General features: G+C 46.8%; 1 protein-coding gene across 23 annotated transcripts in view; it reads left to right on the top strand.

The window, feature by feature from the left end:
- KCNMA1 (potassium calcium-activated channel subfamily M alpha 1) overlaps positions 1–21,734 on the top strand; it is a 719,202-nt gene that overhangs the window by 82,171 nt on the left and 615,297 nt on the right. The window lies entirely within an intron of this gene.

Here is a 21,734-nt window from a genome sequence, read left to right as displayed (position 1 = left end):
TTCTTGCTGTGTGGGAGAGGCGTGACATATCTCCCCTCATTCTAATTATTTCTTTTTCCAGCTGTAGGTAGGAGGGCAGAGGTTGGAGGGTCATCTAATTCCTGCTTTCCACAGCGACCTAAAAGTACCCTGTATCTTTTAGCAGACTTGCCCTTGAGTTTGTGTACTGATAAATTGTTCTCCACCCTGCATGTATGTTAGGATCACTTTGGGGCTCTAAAAATACTGTTGCCTGGGCCTTACCCCTAGAGATGCTGTGTTCATTGGTCTGGGGCCCAAATCACTGACCTTTTCTTAGAGCTCCCCTAGGTGTTCTAACTAATCTTCTTCCAGGATTGAGAATCAGTAGATTGTTCTTTCTTATTTCTTTAGTGACTCATGACCCTTTCTCCATTTCCCCTACTCATACTCCAGGCCTTGGTTATGGCACATGTATTTTCCACCCACTAAATATCTCCCAGGGTAATGTTACTTAGAACAATAGAGTGTTGTGGTTGAGAACAAGGGCTTTGGAGTAAGAGAAAGCTGAGTGTGGATCCTCTTTTCGCCCCTGCTGCCTGTGTGACCTTGGCAAGTAGCCTAACCTGTGTTAGATTCTTTAGCCTCTTTATGTAAAATAGGGATTTCAGATCTACCTGGCACTGTTTTGAGGACCCAAATTAGTTTTAAGGACTCAAATTAGTTTTGAATGACAATCATTACATATTATACTAGTCTTATTTTGGTTAGTGTTTTCCTGGTGTATTCTTTTCTGTCTCTTTATTCTCAGCCTTTCAATAAGATTTTGCTTTAGATATGTCTTTTGTAGTCATCACTTAATTGAATTTTGTTAACTTTGTAATCCAGTCTGATAATCTCTATCTTTTAATAGGTAAATTTAATCCATTTATGTTTATTATAATTACTGATATAATTTCTGAGTTTTTCCTACTGTTTTATTTTGCGTTTCTGTTTACCAGTCCTTTCCTTTGCTCTTCTTTTCTTTCTTGTCTCATGTTGATGGGACGTGAGGACATCCCCTCCTTTTTTCCTTTGCTGATTCAAAAACTATAGATCATTTTCTATTCTCTTGGTGATTACTCTTAAATTTTTAATATGCATACTTAGCCAAAAATCTTTTTAGAAATATTGAAAGTGATACAGTATTATTAATAAAATACTGTATATAAAGGATCCAGAACAGTGCCCAAAAGCCATTAAAATGCATAATAATTTCCAGTTACTAGTGCTGCCTTACTACTGCCAACACTACAATTAACATTAGTATCATCATTTTACCCAAAGAGCTGCTAAGCATTATTTTTATCCATGAGTACATTATCAAGAAGCTGAACATTATGAAAATAATTCAGAAGGAATTTCAGTCTGAATAGTGACAGTTTTTCCCAAAGGAGGGCCTGTTAGGAAAGATAGCTCTGTGTCCTGGTGAATTTTGTCCCTGGACTTATGACAACATCTTTTCACATGAGTCTTCTCATTTGTAAAATGTTACACTGAGTAATCAATGAGATAAATGTTGCAAAGTGCTTAGCACATAGTAGGTGTTCCATAATTGGTAGCTGTTTTATTGATACCAAGCTGAACTTCCCTTTTCAAAGATCACAGACTTAACTCATTACCTTCCCCTGTTCCCCTAAAAGGCAGTTCTTAGTGTGTGTCCCTCTGGCTCTGGCCCCTGACTCAAAGCTCCTGTGGGCTAAGCATGGCTGCGACCACTCAGCTTCACTTGGCTGGGGCACAGCCGGGTGGGAGGCAACCCAGTGCTGTGAAATCAATCACGATGATTCTAGGAGGAATTATTGGTGAATTAGCGGAATGCTACGATGGATGGCCCAGATGGAGGTAGGTGTAAAGCAGAACTTTGCTAGATGAAGTTGTTTTTGCATAGCATATTGATCTTCTTGGGGTGGGAGAAAAAAGAAGCAGCAGCTCCTCACCCCTCTCCTGGAGTGGTGGGTGGGAGAGGACAGGTGGGAGTCTGTGGGCCCCCTCAGCTATCTTTTTTTAGATGTACCATCAGGTACTGCAGCTGTATTCCCACTGCTCCCCCGGCAATGCAAAGGGCAGATTACTAAGTAGGGCTGGGCTGGCAGTGAGCTTTGCTCTGTTTTCCCTCGGTGGCTATAGTGTTCCCAGAGGTAGGTGGTGCAGATACTCTGAGATGGGGTGTTGCCATGCCTGGTGCCCACAGACTGAGCTCAGAACAGAGAAGTATGGCTGGGGATCCAACCCATGGCTCCCTAGTGCCTGGGTTACCCATCTCTGATGGACCCTGAAAATAGAAGGGGCTAGCAGTAGGGTGAGCCTGAATGTCTGGGGACGAGGGACCCTGCCAGACCTGGGTCCTCTCCTTGTAGTTGTCTCCCAGATCTACCCTTGAGAGGACAGAGTTCTGGTCCCCAAGTCTCAGTTCTGCCTCACCTCCACAATACATTGTCTGGGAAGTCCTAGGCCACTCACTTATCCCATCTGGGTGTCTATTCCCTAACCTGTATAATGAGAATTGCAGGTAATTTAGTGGATTAGGGGTCAGGAGACGAGATCTAGGCTTTAATTCCACCTCCATCACTGCATGTTCTTGGACAAGCCTCCTGACTCGGGTGCTTCAGTATCTGTAAAATGCAAAATAACAACACCTGCCCTTGCTCCCTCCCAGGGAAACTGAGAAGGGCAAGTGAGAGAATGACCTTGTAGGTTCTGGAGCTGAAAGAGAATTAGAGATAAGAGAGTTCCTCAGGGACATCTGCTTCTTAGCTACCGTGGGGGGAGCTGGTAGATGGGTGGTGTAGGTCTCAGAGTCCCCAGCCTCTTCCCAGAGGTTCTCCTGGACCAACCAGTCTGTACTGGCATCTCTTCAGCTCCATGGATAGATGCAGGGCCATGACTGGTAGCACAAAGGAGACAGGTCACTGCTCAGAGGGAGGAGGGACGTGCTCAGAAAGCAGCCCAGCCTTAGAGGTGACTTGTACTAAGCGGGGCTCTATGCCAGGCCCTGTGCTAACCAGTTCCCATGCAGCATCCCACTAGATCAGTATCTTAACAACCAGCCCCTCACAGGCATGGGTCAATCAGATTAGATGCTTTTTGTGGAGCTGGAACAGGATCCTACAGGCCCCCTGTTAAGTCAGGCTTAATACTTTGGTCATAGGTTGTGGGAAGATCCAGGGGGTCCACAGAGGAAGGACCAGGGTAGGGGGGTGTTTGGGGATTCATAGACTCAGGACTTCATGGTCTAGCTGGGCCAATGAGGACTGGCTTCAGATTAGCCCTGGACTTTGGTACTGGCATCCTCCAAGACACACATGAGGAAATTGATGTTCAGAGAGCTTAAGTGACTTTGCCAAGGCCACACGGCTAATAAGCAGTGGAGCTGGGATTTGAACTCAAATCTGGCTAACTAAGGAGTGTATGTGGGGATACTGATACCAATAATGGCTCCAGAGTTGGAAGAGGTCAGAGAAAAGTAGCGACAGGGGTGCTTCAGTGGCCAAAGAGCCCGGTGGGGAATCCTGGCCCACAAGACCACAGTTGGCATTCTTGGGTGCTGATGGCCAAGAGTGAGAGTGTGAGTATGTGTGAGTGTGTGTGAGGAGGCTGTAGGGTGTAACTTGTGTACAGAATGTGTGTGTAGGGTGGAGATTCTGTGTGTGTATAGGGTGGGGATTGTGTCTGTGGGAGTATGTGTGTAGGGTGGGGATTGTGTATGTAGGGTGTAGAGTGTGTGAGTGTGTAGAGTGTGTGAGTGTGTGTGTAGGGTGAGGATTGTGTCTGCTTGAGTGTGTGTGTAGGGTGGGGATTGTGTGTGTGTGCAAGTGTGTGTGTAGGGTGGGGATTGTGTGTGTGTGAGTGTGTGTGTAGGGTGGGGATTGTGTCTGTGTGAGTGTGTGTGTGTGTGTGTGTGTGTGTATAGAGTGCTCCTCAGAGGCTCCACTCTGCCAGCAGCGTGCTCATCCATCATCATAACCGAAGCCCATTCCCTTCCCGCTGAACCCTGCCAAAAAATTAGAGTGAGGGAGAGGCGTAAAGAATGTGCATGCCTACCGAGGAGCAGGCAGCAGTTTATGGTCTGAATGACCCATTGTGATGATTTGGGTGACAGTGGGGCCTGCATTGCCACCAAGAGTCTTAATGACTCCTTAGGAGCTGTTATATTCTAAATAACAGAATGTTCTCAGTTTCTCAGTGCTAAATAGGTTTTTTAAAATATTATTTCTTCTTTTAAAGGCAGAACAGAAGGAGGAAGAGTGGGAGACAGAGAGCAAGAGAGACTGAGAGATTTCAGACATCATCGAGTAAATTCTGAGGCTCTAAGTCAGAAGAAAGAGAATTCTGGGCGATTTTTATTTGTTTTTGCAGTCATGGGAGGGTTTCGATATGGAATATACTTTCTAAGCAAAGTCACATGTCTTTGACTGTGGCAGAGCCCTTCTCAGCCCTCATTCTGGTGTGTTTGTGGTTTGGGGAAGGTGAGCCAATGGGGAACTGGTGAGGATGAGATTTCTCCTGTAACAAGGCTTGGGCATTGCAGACTCAATTTGATTCTGTTGAGTGAGTGGTCCTGGTGAGGCATGGCATACGATGGAGCAAAAGGAAGGCATTTCTTGTCACTGAAATTGAAAGTGAAAGGAAAGGATGGAGAAGACAAGCTTGGATGTAGAGAGAATTCAAAGATCTTGGGAGTTGAGGGTTAGGTGACACGGTTCCCTCAACTCTGGGGCTCTGTGTTCCCTTGGAGATTTTAGAATTAGTGATACCCAGTGTTTAGGGCTGTTTCTGGGAAATAAACATGAACACAAAATAACAAGGGGCCCCTTTGAAGGAAATAAGTGAGGGTCAATAAGCTATGATTTCCTCTTCTATGCCAGGCATGATACCAGGTCAAGCAAATTGCTCAGAAAAGAATCAGACATGGCATTTGCCTCTAGGACCTCAGGCTCTGTACAGTAAAGTCTGGTTTTTGTTTGTTTTCCCAGTCATTGGCTATGGTGAATTATGCATCCTCCTTGTATCCAACAGAAAATATTGTCAAGATGGCTGTTGAAAGAAATGTACAGAGTTTGGCTTCTGTTGGGAGGAAACTAGTAATACTACTACTGTTTATTGAGGACCTACTGGGGCATTTTAGATAGTTGGCTTTTGAAGTCCAGATGATGACCCTGTCCAATGGGCTTTTTTACCCTCCAGCTGACAGATGTGTTAGAGTGTAATGGTAAGAGCATGGGAGACAGACTGCCTTGTTCAGTCCCAGCCTACTGCCAGTTAGCCGGAGGACCCTGGCGGAGTTCCTCACCTCCTGTGCCTCTACTTCCTCATCTCTAAAATGGGGGTGATAACAGCAGTACTGTTGCTATTCTCATAATCGGGTTGTTGAGAGGAATAGATGAGTTCTTGAATGTAAGAGCCTTAGCTTTAGTATTTAGCACATTCTAAGTGCTAAAAAATATTGATATTACTGTTATCAATGAGGAGATTTAAGCTTGGTGAGGTGAGGTAACTGGCCCATGGTCATTTACCAACACCTGGTAGAGGTGGATTTCAAATCCTCCTTCAGAGGGAAGCCACACCCCAACCTTGGCTTTTGCAGTGTTTTCTGTTAGAGAAAGGAGAAGCTTTTTGTCTTCGGGGACTCTGAGTCTCAGTGGCAACTCCTTCAGTGCTATTGGAACAACGCTGGAAAGACCATGGCGGGATGTAAGCCCTCTGGGAAAGCCCTTGCTTGCTGATTTTAACAAGAAGGTGTGCTGGCTTCCTTCTGCTCCGAGATGCCCGCCACCATGCCCTCACCTGAGGGCAAATTCTAAACCCTAATCTCTAGAGAAAGAGTAGTTGCCAATTTGAATAATCACACACAAAGCGCCTGCCATCATGTGTTTTCCTTTTCTTTGTCTTTTTTAAAAAAAAAAAACTAACTTAAGTCTTGTATCTGTATTTTTCAAAAGAAGAGTGATAAACTTCTTGAACCAAACCTGAGAGGTCCTGGGAACTGTCAGTAGATGAAGAGGACTCACATGGTGGCCATTTTGACTTTTGAACCCTGGTAGGGACCTTCTAGAAGGTTAGCTTTTCCTTCTGGAATCAAGATCCACGGAGTAAACTGATGTTTTTGGTATTGGAGTGTGTATGTGTGTGTAGATCTCAAGAAATCATAGTAATTTCCTGCCTCACCTTCACATAACATCTTCATGTAAAGATTGGCCCCCGGGGTGATCCCCACACCCTTATAAGAACTCTCTAGCTTGTAGATTTAGGTTGTAGGTAGAGGCATAGGTTATAGATTTAGGTTGTATTTGTAGATTGTAGGTGTGGGTGTAGTTGGTAGGTTATAGGTTGTAGATGTGGGTTGTAGGTATAGATTGTAGCTGAGAAATAGAAGCAAGAGGCCTTTCACATCTCAAGGTCACATAGCTTTGGGAGTAGACAGACCCGGACCTAAAACTCAGATCTTTTGATGCAAACATCCTTGATCTTTCTGAGTATATGTTTCTCCATGAGAAATGAGATGTATTTCAAAGGTAATGTTTATATTTTGCTGTTATAAATATACATAAATGTGGGTAGAAGAGGGACCTTATCTCTGGTCTCTCTACATAGAGACACCCATTGGTTACCTTTTGATGCATTTCCTTCAAGCCTTTTTATTCTGTACAGATGTTTAAATTATTTCCTTTTCCTTAGCTATGATAGTACTCTTTATCCAATTTTGTATGCTGCCTTTCCCCCATCCCCAGTTGCTCTAACATTCCCTGTGCTGCTGTAAGTCTGTAAACGTTTTTAATGACTGCTTGCTTCTCGGTGTGGCTGTACCACCCTTTTTCAGACTTTGTCTAGTGTGGGATGTTTAGGCTGTTTATACTGTTTGGCTTTATAGCTAAGATAACAGCAATCATCTTTGTGCTAAAACTTTTCTTAATGATATCTTTAGGTTTCCAGGGGGAGTGTGGGGCTGGGTGTTGCCACACCTAGGAGAGGCTGGGGAAGGCCTGGTTACTCTTTGATGGGGAAGCCTGGCCTGGGGTTACATGGCTGCCTGGCTCAAGTGTGCCCTTGGCAGGGGCTGCTGGTCAGGAGGCCAGCACTGGGGAGTACAGTGGGCTAGCCCTTGGGTAGATGGATCAATAGAGGGGAAGGTTCTCTCTCCTTTAGACAGTAGTAGGGTATTCAGGCACAGAGCTAAGGAAAATGGATGCCTATCAGAGATTTGCATTAGAGAGCCAGTAGAGGTAGGCCCAGGGTTGGAAGGAATAGCCACACATTTGGAACCACCCCATAACATGTCCCTCTCACATTTCTGCTATAAGTTGTCAATAAGTGACAGATGATTCTCTCTCACAGCCAAAGCCTAAGCAGCGGCAATTTTCCCTCCTTTGTCAGAGTTTGGGAAAACCTAGTTGATGCTGATCAGAGGGATCTTTGAAGGTCAGTGGCTGGAAGAGTGACGCTTTCATAGGGGTGGGTGAATCTTGCAGGGAGGGAACAGGAGAGGAGAGGGAGGGGCAGAGCCTGGCACAAAGAAGGGTGGAGGGTGGGATATGGAAGAAAGAGAAACTCAAGGAGGTTATGATCCTCAGGAGTCCTTCCAGCCCTGGATGTTCCCCATCCTGGGATGCCTTTCTTCTTCTTGTTTAGCTTGTTTTTGCATATGAAGCAGTCAAGTCCTAGAGAAGTTATTTGTCCAAAGCCATGTAGTCATTGAATGGGGACAGGAAACTGGACCAGAGAGCTCCAGCTTGCCTGGTGCCCTTGCGTCAGGGTTGTGTCTTACCTTGTTGAATCCCCTACATGTGTGACATGACCTTGTGAGGACACTATGGGCATGTTAGCAACACTGGGTGGTTTCCCAGGGTGAAGAAGGCAAGGGCCTATCATGGGGCAGATGGTCAGCCCATGTTTGGGGAATGCATGAGTGTTCTTCATCAGAAACACACGTGCATTCCTTCATTCTACAAATAATTTTAAGCACTTACTATGTCTATCCTGAGCATAAAAGAGAACTTCTATTTCTGCGGAGGAGAAAGTCATCAACAAGAGTTATAGAATTAATTAATTACAGATGGTAGAAGAGCCAAGGAAGAGTGTTTCCAGGTGCCAAGAGAATATATGCAGAACGGCATGGCTGTATTTGGGGCCACCTTTCAGGATCATCAGATGTCCTGGGCTCAGAATTCAGGGTCTCATAGTGCTAAGGGGAGAGTTTCATTAAAATAACTAGATTTTTCCACTTGGACTCTGGTTTTTGGCTCTACTGTTGACTAGCCAGATTACTTTCAAAAAAGCATTTGCTTCTTTACATCTCATTTGCTTTATCTATAAGCAAGAGATTACTTGAATGAAGACATTTTAAAATCCTGCTGTAAATCATTTAACTACCCCATTACCTCCCCCTTACCTCCCCAATGGAAACATACCCAGGAACTCTTAACCCTGCCTTAAAAATATTCAGTACATGCAATATTTTAGTGTTCTCTCTCTCTCTTTTTTTCTTTTTTTGCTTCGGAAGACTCTCTCTGAGCTAACACCTGTACCAGTCTTCCTCTATTTTGTATGGCCACCAACAAGTGGTATAGGTCTGTGCCAGGGAACCGAACCCAGGCCACCAAAACAGAGCACACTGAACTTAACCAATAGGCCATGGGGCCAGCTCCCTGTGTTTTCTCTTTTGAGTGGGATTTGACCATTGACTGGTTCCTGGTGGGTAAAACTTGGAGGGAGGGAGATGTTTTCCAGGCTTAAGTGAGTAAAGAAAAGATCTGGGAAGAAATATAATGACCCCAGCTCCTTCCTACCCAATGGGAGTGTGCTTGGTAGGGGACACATTTCTCTTTTCATTTGCCGATCAGTCCCTCATCTGCTGCCAGCCTCTTGCCCTCCCTATTTGGTCAGATGGTCCAGAGAGCCCACTGCTCTGCAGGAGAAAATCTGCCCCTTTTGTACACATCGTGGAGAGCCTCAAAGTCATCTTGTGTTGGAGTCAAATGACATCTTAGCACGTGCCTGCTTGGGGAGATCCTTCCGCAGTCGACACATTGCATGACACATGGTGGGGTTTCACATCACGCTGAAATGCATGGCAAGTGTCTTCTCTCTGGGAACGTCTATTCAGTGCGTTTCCCTCCCAGTTGCTGCTTTTTGTAGGAGATTATTTCTGATGCATATTGACTTGGTACTGCAAAACACTTCAGAGGGATAATGAGCTGGATAGTTTTCCTTTTCATTTTTCTTTGTTATTGTTGTCGTTGAATTCATATGGGTGACTGGGCTCTCCACTTACACTTTATTGATTCCTGAATTTAGGGGATGGCTCTGTAATTGACAATTTCCTCCATGCAATGTGGGCAGAAAGAAGTATTATACCTGTGGATGCTGACTTTGCCAGAAACCATGTGACTCTAGGACCAAGGCTCTTGCCTGAGATGAGGGCACTTCTATCCAGCCCGGGGTTGACACAGCTAAGTACCCTTGAGCAAGTCCCTTAGTGCCTCTTCCCTGGCTCTAGTTTTCCTATGCTCTCCTACCAGTGGTCGGACGAGGTGGCTTTGGGCGCCAGCCCTCCCAGTTCTCCCATTTTCCGGGCTGAGGTGGAAGCCCTTTTGTTTGGTAGTTTGGCGTGTGAAGGCTTGGGCATTCCTGCATTCACGGATGACACCGCTGACCCCATGAGTTCTTGCCATTGTTTTCCCAGGAGGCCTGAGGGATGTGTGCTGAGTCACACACAGGCACAGTCAGAGGCCCTTGTGACTAAGCTGTGCATTTTCGGGAGGGCTGGCAGGGCCAGTGGTGCAGCCTTTGGACTGGGACAGCCTGAACCTACTGCTGCCTGGATGAGGAATAAACTGTGACCTTGCCAGTGTCGGGGAGGGAGACCTGCCCATGGAGCTAACCCATCTGGGCTCAGACAGCGATCTCTTCTCCATTCCGCTACTCTGGCTGTCAGCGTTGCTTATGCTTAGATGAATTACTCTTGTTTCAGATTATCATGGAAAATCTTGCTGTCAGGTTCTTACGACAGGATTAAGTAGAATAGGTGATAAAGGTCGTCAGTGTTATTTACAGTCTCTTGACTTTTATTCACCCCTGTAGCCTGTAGACAAGTTGGATGCTTACAAGAATGGCAGAATCTTGGGATTTGGAATCAGGCACACCCGCATTTGAAGCCCAGCAGTGCTGCTTTTGCTGTGTTGCCTCAAACACTGGCCTCCCTGAGCCTCAGTTTACCTTCTCTAAATGGTGGAAAATAGCATTGACCTGAGAGGTTTGCTGATGAAGACTAAGTGAGCGAATGCTATGTTTTGCAGCATCCCCACACTGGTGGGACACAGACGAAATTTCTTATTATAGTCGTGTTTTTGAATTCATGTATGAAAAAATAGAACTAGCACATCAGAGCTCGTGATTTCGTAGACATTATTGCTCAGGACAATGCTAATTTTAAAGAAGCGAGAGAATTTAAAGTTGATTTAAAGAATAATGTGCAGTGAATTTTAGTGTAGGGCATACAGATATGGCAGAAACCAAACAGTGGGTGAATAGGACAGAATTTTGGGTACTCCAAGCTATGTTATACTGAAAATCTCATATAGGACACACGGTAGGAGTAGCATCAATGTGTCTTTGCTTTCTTGTCCACTCCTGGGGCAGGAGAGGTGTGGGGAGCAGGTGTAAGAAGCTCAAGGAGAAAGGTTGCTGGTATCTCAGCTTTGCATATCATGTCACCCTGATGGGCGACGCTGTTTGTTCCCAGCCATGAGTTTGCTAAGTGATTATGGGCAAGATGGCCACTTTTCCAGAGCCTTCCAGGACAAGTGTTAGTCATTACAGAATTAGAGCCCTGGAGGTAGAAGTGATCCTGGAGACCATCTACTCCGTTTCATACTAGACTTAGGTTACTTTTTAAAAACAGTTGTTTTACAAAAAGAGAACCCAGAGAGGTATAGACTTATTCAAAGACACACAAATAGTGAAGTGGCTGGGACCAGTCTTGAGGTGTCTTTCCCTGAAGATCTTTCTTTCCTCTGTCCTGCTTCTCATCATGGGCAGTAGCTTCATTGTTTGAAGTGCCTTCTCAGAACAGGACCACCCTGGCCTCCGATGTGTAAGTCCAGTACCATGAGGATCTACTCTTCAGCAGTGCCTGTGTTTCTCCTGTTGGTGAGAGGAGTGGAGAGCCAACTGTTTGGACTCTGTGGGAAGAAGAGGAAAGGAATTTTAAAATCACAAGTTTTGGCTTTTTGTGCCTGCAGTGTTGCATACTAGCTAAGTGACCTGGGCCTGCTGCTTGCCTCCTGGAGCCTGAGTTTCCACCTCTGTGGGATGGTTTGACTTTTGCAGGTTTGAATGGGATAAGAGATGGGAAAGACCTAGTGCCTGGCTCCCTTGATCCATGTAGTTGAGACTGAATCTGAGGCCAGACTGTGTGCTCTAACGTGAGCTCAGGACCTTTCCACTCCCCAGCCCCCGACTTTTCTGATAGGGGCTCATTCTGGCACTTTGAATTGGCCTGGTCACTGCCTGCTTGGAGTCTCAAGGTCCTTTTTTCTGGGTGGCTTCTGGCATGGGGGTTGGGGTTGGGGTTAGATGATCTCGGAATCAAATCTCCATTATTTATACTACTTTCTACTTCCTTTCTCATGATTTCTAGATAATAGTCTGTAATTTTACCTCGTCCCTTCATTTATGTGATTATTCTGTGCTAGGTTGTAGGGATACCGGGGGAATTAGATGGAGCCTTTGCTTGGGAGAACTTGCAGTCGGGTGAGGGGGCTCTGTGGGAAATGCACAGAACGCAGTGTTTTGATAAGGGTAAGTGGGGGTGCCAAGGTGGGAGCCCAGAGGAGGCCACCCAACCCAACTTGGGAAAAGGCAGCTCAAGGGAAAGGCTTACAAAGCAGGCAGTGCTTGAGCTGGGTCCTGGGGCATGAGGGGAGTGGGCAGGGTGCTTGGAGTGGCAGGGGGTGCACTCCTGGTGGAGGGAATAACACAAGAAAGGCCCAGAGGGGACGACCTACATGGCATAGGAGAGAAACTACAGGCAGTGTGGGCGGGGAAGGAGGGGGCAGGCATGGGCGCAGGAGTGGAGCTCAGTGCATAACAGCAGTCCCCCAACCCCGAACACTGGTCCCTCTGTCCGCCATTCCCCCGTCATGCAGGAGGTCTCAGGGGAGAAGGGTCCGAGTGCTACGCCTTTTCTGGGTTCTTTTGTGTGTGTGTGTCAAAGTATACATACCATAAAATGTACTGTTTTAGCCATTTTAAAATATACAATCACAATGTTGTGTAGTCATTACTGCTGTCTATGCCAGAACTCTTTCAACACCCCAAATAGAAACCCCCTGTCTGTTAGCAGTGACCCCGCATTTCCTCCTTCCCTTAGCCCCTGGACCCATGGACCTACTTTCTGCTTCTATGGATCATCCAATATATGGAAGCCTACAAGATATGGCCTTTGTACCTGGCTTCTTTCTCTCAGCATCCTGTTTTCAAGGTTCACCTATGTTATAACATGTATCAGGTCTCCCTTCCTTTCCGTGGCTCAGTAATACTCTGTCGTATGGATCTACCACATCTTGTTCAGTCATTCCTCTGTGATGGACACTGGGGTGTTTCCACCTTTGGCTATCATGAATAATGCTGCTATGAAACTTTGTGTACAAGGTTTTGTTTGAACACTTGTTTTTAATTCTTTTGGTTATATGCCTAGGAGTGAAATTACTGGATCGTAAAGGTAATTCCGTGTTTAATGTAGTGAGGAATTGCTGGATTTTGGAGGGAACATCTCAGCTCTACTCTCTACTTAGAGCTGAGCCCTTCTCACTTGCACAATTAGGGGCAAGCTCTGAGAAAGGGGCTGAACAATTACCATGTGCAGGCACGGCGTTGCATCCTCACTAGCAACCCCAGGAGGTGGGCACTATTCTCGTTCCCAATTTTCAGATGAGGAGACTGAGGTACATAGTATTTAAACATCATACCCAAGGTCAGTCATGCAGCTCCTGAGTAGTGGATCTGGGATGCGAACTCAGACAGATTGTGTCCAGAGCCTGGTCTTTCCCCGACACACCACATGATACCTTAGAGATGGGAGTATCCGCAGATGACATCACGGGCTGAGCCTGGGAGGCCTCCTGACTTGCGATGGGAGGCTCTCTGTGCAGCACGGAGCCACTCAAGTCCATGGGTTTGAGGGCTGCTGTGGGGCCCACTCAGCTGTACCACCATCTTTTTGTTCTTTTTTTTGCCTTGCCTCTCCTCTCCCACCCCTGCCAGCCTCACTTCTCTGTCTCTTTAATAAATGGAGATGGTTTATGGGCTCTTCTAGAAAAACACCATAGAAAGACCCTGCCTTGGTTATCTGGAGAGGGAGAGAGAGAGCGAGAAAGAGAGAGAGAGAGCACATGAGCTCTTTCAGCACATCTGGGGAGGACCCACGAGACCACCCAGCCTGGGGGTTTTCATGGTGCATCTAGGCCTGCTGCAGAGGTGACCCTGAGTTGGGCTGGGGCTCTGATGTCTGAGTGCGCCCCGCCTTGTGACTGCCCACAGAACTGTCGCCTTCATCTGCTGTTGTAAGCAGTGCCCACAGAGGACACTCCATGCTGGGGCTATTAACGGCTTGTTGAAGAGCCCATGTGTGCTCCCCTGGCTGAGGCTGCAGGTGGGGAACCGTGGGGAAGGGGTGGCCTAGCCTTGGAGAGGGGGCGGGCCCTCCTGGGAAGTGAAGAGGGAGCCCCAAACAAGTTTGTCCTGTGGGAGCTGACCCCGATTATGGTTTACAGTGCAAATTTGGGAGCATGCCAGGGCTGTATTAATACTGCATGAGGCAGTAAGGGGACCTTGGGCTTGAAACTGGAGCCCTGGCCTAGAATGGAACTGAACAGTGGGCCTTGTCTTAAAGGGACATGACGTGTTCCCAGAAGTATGTGCAGCATTATTTCCCTCTAATGCTGTTTACTATATGTGCACAAAAAAGGAAATGGCAATGGAAGACTTGGGAGGTGTTTTTTATTGCACATGGTAGCACCGTTTAATGTCATTGACTTAATTATTTTTTCTTTTGTTACCTTGATGAGGAGGGGGAGAATGAGAGAGAGAAGAGAGAAGAGGAGGAAGCCTATGTTTCTGTCTGGTATTTTGCTGAACTCTTTCAGTTGGTAAGCAGATTGAGAAGGCTAGGTCTCACTCACGGGTAGAACAGGACGGATAACACTTTGAAAGCTCAGACCCACCAACATAACCGAGAGTTCTACGTTCAAGGTGCCGATTTCTACTCATCTGCTCTTGTACTTGAGTTCATGGCTGTGCCTATTGTTACCACAGGGAAGGGCAAGTCAGTGCTGTTTCTTGTTGGACTATTCGGGCCACTTGCACTTGTCCAGAAACCTAGCAACTGCATAGTGTAAATATCTGGATGCTACTGGCTTATGAGGAAAAAACGAAAGGGGTGTGAGTGATCTGTTTGAAAGGGTAACCTCTATGCAGATGGTGTCCTACAACATTTTCCTAGACATTAAAGGAAGATTCAGCTGTGTGTAGTATAGTTTTAGTGTTGAGTGTTTCATGTTTTAGAATACTTTTATTCTTTTCAAATTGGTGGTCCACTATAGTAGTTAGGATGCTTTTGGCTGCAAGTAATGGGAAACACTGACTCAAATTGGCTTAAATAGTAAGGAAGTGTATGTTTCATAAGTAGAGAGAAGTGACGGGTGGGGGTGGGGGCCCTCCTGTGTAGATGGCTCAGTGGCTGAGTGATGTGGTTGAAGCCCTGGATCCTTTTGTTTCTCTGCTCTGCTGTCCTTAGTGACAGCTTCATCTTAAGTCTGTTTGCTTTCATGGCTGCAAAATGGCTGCAGCAGTTCCAGGCATCACATTGGTCATGGCAGTGCTGAAGCAGGGCAGGGACCATCTCTTCTGGAGGGCTTTCTATAGAGAGGAAACCTTTCTGGGAAAGCTCCCCAACAAGTTCTCCATCTATCTCATTGACTGGAACTCAGCCAATTGCCCACCCCTAACACAGTCAGTGGCAGGTGGAATTGGAATGCCCATTGATGTAGACTAGACAGCACCCATCAGCTGGCGAGGGAATGGGCTCAGCCTACCTGAGGCCCAAGGCAGTGTAGAGAAGAGGGGGGAACCTGAACAAAAAGGAGCCATGCTAGAAAAGAGGAGGGGTAATGTCTGACTTCTTTTGCATCGATGAATAGCGGAAGGCAACTCCCGTTTACCTGGGATGCACAAGGCATCATGGAATGCCAGAACTCGGAAGGAAAATTAGAGACAGTGTCAATCTCTTCACTTTACAGATGAAGACACTGAGCCCCAAGAGTGGAGGTGACTTGACCAGACTCACTGGACCCACCCTGGAACCCAAGGTCCCATTGTGTGGATGTGACCAGGCAGTCGAGCTTATACTGACTGATGTTACACAGCTTGTGGAAAAGTACCAGACCTGGGTGGGCGAATGATGGCAGGGCTTCTAGAAAGTATTTGTAAGGCCTGTCATTTTCATTCAGTAGATTTAGTGATGAACCACCGAGTCTCTAACCCTGCCCCCTCTGGATGCTGCAGGAAAAGCACAGTCAGGGAGCCTTAAGGGATCCACAGGAAAATATGCTCCGACCATGATGGTGTAGCAGAAACTGGGTATGTGTTCTCTTCTGGAGAGAGTTTTTGTTTTTCATATTCTCGCTACCTGATTCCAAGGACTTACTACAATGTCTGGAACACAACTGGTGCTCCATAAATGCATGTCAAATTACATCAATTACAACTGCATGAGGCCCAGGAAATGTTGATTTCATCTTATTTTAACCTGTACAAGGTGGCTATAAAATTAAGTTCTGGTAATGATTCTCTAGACAAGCTTCTCCAAAGAAAACTATTAACCCCCTTGCCTTCCTGAAAGTGACCCTGTCTGGCCTCCCTTGGGGGCTGAGACCTTGGTGGTTAGGTATTGACTTGGTTGGGGAATCGGGCAGTGATGGTGGTGCAGCCGGCTGGTACCGAGGGAGGCTGGAGCTCGTGTCTGTGCAGCGTCTGTGACTGCCCTTGACCCCAGTTTCTAGAGGAAATGTGTCCTCCTCTCGCCTCCTACCTGACCCTCAGGCCCTCCTCAGAGCCTTCTCTCGCTGTCAAGTGCCTCTGGTTGTCCGTTATGATCTGACATCAATTGGAGAAGATGTGGGTGGAGAGTGGCTCATGGATAACTAGGCTCAGACCCCTCAGTCTCTAGGTGCTGCCCTAAATAAAGCAAAAAAGCAACCCAGAGCTGCATCAGTGTGCCTGGCATTTTCCTTTTCTCCTCTAGAACTGAGTCACCAGGGCTGTAAATCATTCAGAACTCAGAACACTGCACGCACCCACCACCATGCCAAGGTTTCTAAAATCAGGATCGGGTTCCTGTGTGATCTCGAGAGCGTCAGAAACTCTAAGGCATTTGAAGATGCCCGGAGGAGCAAGTCACAGCCTTCTTCTTATTCCGAGAGTGTGTAGTTTGCACATTCTTGGCTTCCTGGACATTTGGATTCTTGAGCTCTGTCGATCAGGGATGAAGAGCAGACTCCGTCCAAGCTGCTCCTCTTGCTGCCTGAGGGGCAGTTCTCTGCGCCTGTGGTATTGATCGCGTGCCCTGTGCTCCCTCTCCACGGCGCGCACTCCCACTACCGGCCTTTGCGCAGTGGAGACTCCTCTCACTTTCTAGGTGTCAGCACCTGAGTTCTCTGTAGAGTGAATTTTTGTAAAACAAATTCTCTTCTTGCATTGACTTCACTTGGACAGCGCAGATACATTCCCGTGGGGGAAATATTATTTAATCATTTCTTTTCTACTTTTTAATTGAACTGTAATATGATACTGAGAGGTGAACACACCACAAAGTCTATGCGTCTACATAAACTCAACATACCCACGTCACCAACACCCAAATCAAGAAACAGAATATCTTCATAATGTCTTGAAATAAACACTTAGAGATACAAGGCACATGTATGTTCTTTCAGTAGCACTTCTGTACTCCAGCCTCTCCTCTCTGACACCATCCTGACTACACATCACCAGTGTGGGAATTTCTCTCCTGCATGGGGGTACCCGGCTTGCGTTTCCTGTGTCTGAGCGTCTGTCTTTGTCTTTTTGTATGAGTATTCATATACCTCCATTTTAAGCAAACCCAACATATGAAAAGCCAAATTTACCAATGAAACCAACTGGGAGCTGTCTTATTTAACACCAGTGTTGCTTTCTTTTTCACTGTTCCCTCAAATGGATGAGGTCCTCTCTTGCATTTATAAAGTGATTCACCTTAACAAGCCATAACTATTAAGCACCTACTGTGTGCCAGGCGTTCTGGCAGAGACTGTGTGCATGTGTCTGTGATGTGAGTGCAGTGGAGGAAGATCCAGGGTTGAGTGAGACATGGTTTCTGTTCTCCAGGATGTGCCAGTCTGGGGGGAGACGAGATGTGCACTGGCTTGACTGTCATCTTGCTACGTGAGTGAGAGCGGGGAGAGCTGCTGTGAGAGAATTGGGGGAGGGAAAATATCCCCATCTGAGGATGGGGAGGGAGATTCAGGAGGACTGTGTGAAGGGGGGCACCTTTTACACTGCCACGTGGAGACATGACTCTGCCCCTCGATGGGACCTGTGCTTCCTGTTATGATGTGAACAACAGGGAAAGGAGTCTTATTATGCTTTGATAGTACGTGCTGCTATTTAATGCATGAAGCTTACTCAAAGGGAAGATTTTGGGTTTATTGAAGGAAATTAGAGCTCTCTGTGTTAGCAGCTCTATAAGTTCACAATGTGATCCCCAGGTGTACTTCACCAGGTGGCTGCCCTGAGATCCATTGCTCGTACAGTTGGCAGGTCAGCAGAGTTTGAGACTTTGCAGGTCACCCTCCGAGGGTAGAGGCCAGAGGCAGGCCTTAAGCTAGGGCCCCCAACTCTGCTCCCTCCATACCCCGCTGCCCTGCCAGCTTGCTCAAGCCCTGCTCCTGGGCAGCAGCAGCTGGGAGGTGTGGGTGAGGGGCTGTTGCTAAGAAAACGCTGATTCCACCTTGCCTTGTCTGACATGTGTGTTTAAATTAGCATCTTTAAATGCACTTCCCAAAAGTTATTCCATTTTGAAACTACTGAGGATTTGGGGGCATGTGGGGGGTGTTGAGGGGGAGGAGAGGCAAATTGAAAAGGCAAAACATTGGGGGTATTTTTTAAGAAGTTAAATAAAGGAAAGAATGTCAGCTGCAGGAATGCAAGTCTCAGCATGGTTGCAGAACCCCCCTGTGGGATGACAGAACCCCTCTATTCTGCCCCAAGGTGCTAGCGGTGGCCTCGAGGAGCCAGTTGGAAATGGCTTGTGGGAACATCTAGGAGGTCCTGAGTCCTCTTTGGGTCCCTGGACAGCACTGTACTGAGTGAAGATTTGGGATGGGCACATCTGACTGATAACCACAGAGAGGGGTTGGGTGTTTGGGAATCTAGATGAGGTATTGAGGTGGGTGTCATTCATCTACCCAGTCATCACTCCCAAGGGACCAGGTGGAAAAGGGGACTCTAATAATAAAAATGATAATGCTTAAAATAGATACAGATAATGCTCACATTTACTGGGTACCACCTATGTGTTAGGGACTGAACTAAGAGCTTCACATATTTTAACTTCGCTAATACTTCCAGCAGCTCTCAGAATTGGTTCTCTGTTATCCATGGTTTAGAGATGTGGGAACTGAGGCACAGAGAGGTTAAGTAACCACATCACTGAAGCAGTGAGTGGTAGAGCTGGAGTTGAAATCCTGGCTTCCTAGCATTAGTGTGCCTGCCTCTAACCTTGCACTTTGTTGCCACCAGGAATTAGGCACCAGGATGGAAACTAAGGAAACCAGACGAGGGCAAGAATGTGGTAGTGGAAGATGGGAGATGAGGCTCAGAGAGATTTGCTGAATTGAAGATGGTGCATCCTGGGGCTTTTTAAAGGTTGCTTTTGGATGAGGGTGTCACAAAAGTGCCAGTCTGTCCTGGATATTGTCTGCCCCTAGAATCCTGTGTACGAAGAACATGCCTCGCTATTGTGTACCTCAGGGCCTTTGCATGTGCTGTTTTCAGGTGGCTAGAATCATTGTTCTGCCTGCTTTTTGTATGCTGGCTCCTTCTCATCTGTCACTCTTAGCCACTGGGACAGAGAAGCTTTCCTGATCCTCCAATCACACTGATTCAACAAATATTTATTGTGCATTCATACACATTATTCGAGGTATAGGGCACATAGTATTGAACAGAAACAAATCAGTGCCCTTAAAGAGCTTAATTCTACTGGGGGGAGATAGAAAATACATAATAAACACAACATGTAAGTAAGATTTTATAGTGTATGATTCTGTTATTCTCTATTTCAGCATCCTGTTTGCTTCTTTTAAAGCCCTTATCATGATTTGTCATTATTTGCTTTGTTTTGGCTTGATCCTTGTCTGCTAACCTCCAGTGAGGTCCCATGAGGACAGGGACCTTGGCTGTCTTGGTCACTCTGTGTCCCAAGTGCCCAGTTGAGAGCCTGGTATGCAGCAGATGCCCAGTAATTGCTAAATAAACAAATGACAAGTAAGGCTCTTGGACTTTGGGGAGTAGCTATATTGAGAAGTTTGAAAGAATTTTCTCTAGCTGAGCTTTTTGAGATTTCGATGCCTTCCAAAGGCCAGGGTTGTTGGGAGAAATGGTGCCCATCCCAACACAGGACGTCACCCGAGCTCTAATCTGTGCCTTTCCCTCCAGGCAGTCCTTGAGAAAGTCTCCTGGATGCCTCAGAGGCTGTCTCTTTAAAGTGGGGCTAGTAGCGCCCTTTCCTCTCGTTAGGTGAGGAGGCAGGGTGAGGGAGCAGGCATGGGGTGAGCTGCTCCAGGAACAAGGACTGTATGGTGTGGGCTGGCTGGTGGACCCCGCTGGGGTGAGTGCTGCACAGAGGGCAGGCTGAGGGAGAGCAGATGACACACCATTCTAGTCTGCATTCCTGGGTTGGCATGGGGACCAAAGAGATCACATCATCGTACTTGAGATGTTATTATGCTTAATAACTGTTATAATGGTAGCTAACGTTTAGGGAGTGCTGCTGCATGCCGGAAACCGCGCCAGGACCTTTAAGTACATCCTTCCGTGGAGTCTTCACTGGCTCCTGTGTGATGTGGGAACCTGCCAGGTGAAGTGACTTGCCCAAGGTCACACAGCCAGTGGAGCTAGGAACCCAGCCCAAACCAGCCCCAGACCGCACACTCTGTACCCTCAAACATGTCCCTTTTCTCACTTTTAGTGTGAAACAGAAGGCACTTACCTTGTCAACAGATTTCTAGCTTGAACCTTAGAAAACATTTTCCATTCTGTGTTTCACCAGGGAAGGCCTTAACTGTTGAGGTAATAGAAGAATTAATTTGCTTTATAAGCACTCATGGTATTTATTCTTCTTGCTATTAATAAAAACTACAATAACTCAGGCGTTGGGTTAGAGAGGCAGCAGGAGGGAGCTGGGTGACCTTGGCTGGGATATTAATACTCTTTTGCAGCCTCCTCTCGATTATTCAGGCTAATGGAATGGGAACCAGTGCTCCCAAATAATCATAAAACAAAAAAAATCAATTATCTGCTCCCTGGGGTGTTGACTGACGAGTACGTACTAAGCCTTTTATGAGGGGGGCTTCAAATGTGCAAGGTGGGAAATAATCCATACTTTGCAAGTCAGGGATGGAGAAGCAGCTTTTGCTCTGGCCTTTCATCTCTGGGTAGAGATGGTGTGTGGATAGCATCAGCAGCCAGGTGGGGCTAGTACTGTTTTTCTCTTTCCTAAAGCAATGTGGGTGATGGAGCAAGTTGTCTTAATCACCCCTGAGCATTTTGCTGGCTGGTGCAGCTGCATGGAAAATGTCGGCGTGCTGGTCTGGGCCAGGCGCAGGTTGAGGCCAGCATGTCTTAGAGCTCTGTAGGGCTGACGTGGCGTGCAGCTTGAAGGGAATGGAAAGGTCATAAAGGCCTGAGACAAGGGAATGCACGGAGCCAATGGCACTGTCCCGTAACATTATACAGAAGATGAAATTGTAGCATGGAGCTGAGAGATGCCGGGCTGGGGAAAGAGACCTCAGCATTTTCCATGATTAACTTTCTAATAGTAACTGTGTGTGTACAGCTGGTGCTTAGCAACGGGGAGATGATCTTCACCGAATGTGCATTAATAAAAGTGCACGTGCCTTCCCACCAATGTTGGATTTTCCCCATTTTGTTTCTGTCACTGTCAGACCACCAACCTATTGTTCTTGATGGCAAAGTGGGGAGGCAGCTAAATTTGTCTAATCTCCTAATTGACCCCCCTTCCCCCGGAATCCCCAAGCCTTAGGTGACCACAGAGCTCCCTTTCAGCAATGTCATGAAGAAACGGCTGCTTAGTGAGGTTACCCAGAAGTTGAGGACGGAGCTGGGACTGGTGCCCACGTCTCCTCCTGTCCAGTCCTGTGCTCTGGAAGGCAGTCCTGGGCTTTTTTCCTCCTCCGCAGAGGGGCAAGGGGGTGGGCTGAGAACACCCCGTAGGTATTTGTCTCCTTGTCTCAGCCCCTCAGGGAGGGGCTGGCAGGGAAGAGGGCTTCTTGCCCTGTGAGCCCCAGCCCAGCAAAAAGACCAGCAGGTCGTCGTACCTCTGAGCCCTGCTGTTCCCACAGACTGTGATGTTCATTAGATGCATAGCTCATAATAAAGCGCTCACCTAACTGCACTAATGC

The sequence above is a fragment of the Equus caballus genome, chromosome 1, assembly GCF_041296265.1.
Source record: "Equus caballus isolate H_3958 breed thoroughbred chromosome 1, TB-T2T, whole genome shotgun sequence".
Classification (NCBI taxonomy): Eukaryota; Metazoa; Chordata; class Mammalia; order Perissodactyla; family Equidae; genus Equus; species Equus caballus.
Note: the sequence above shows the minus strand (reverse complement) of the source record. Positions and strands in the feature narration are given on the sequence as shown.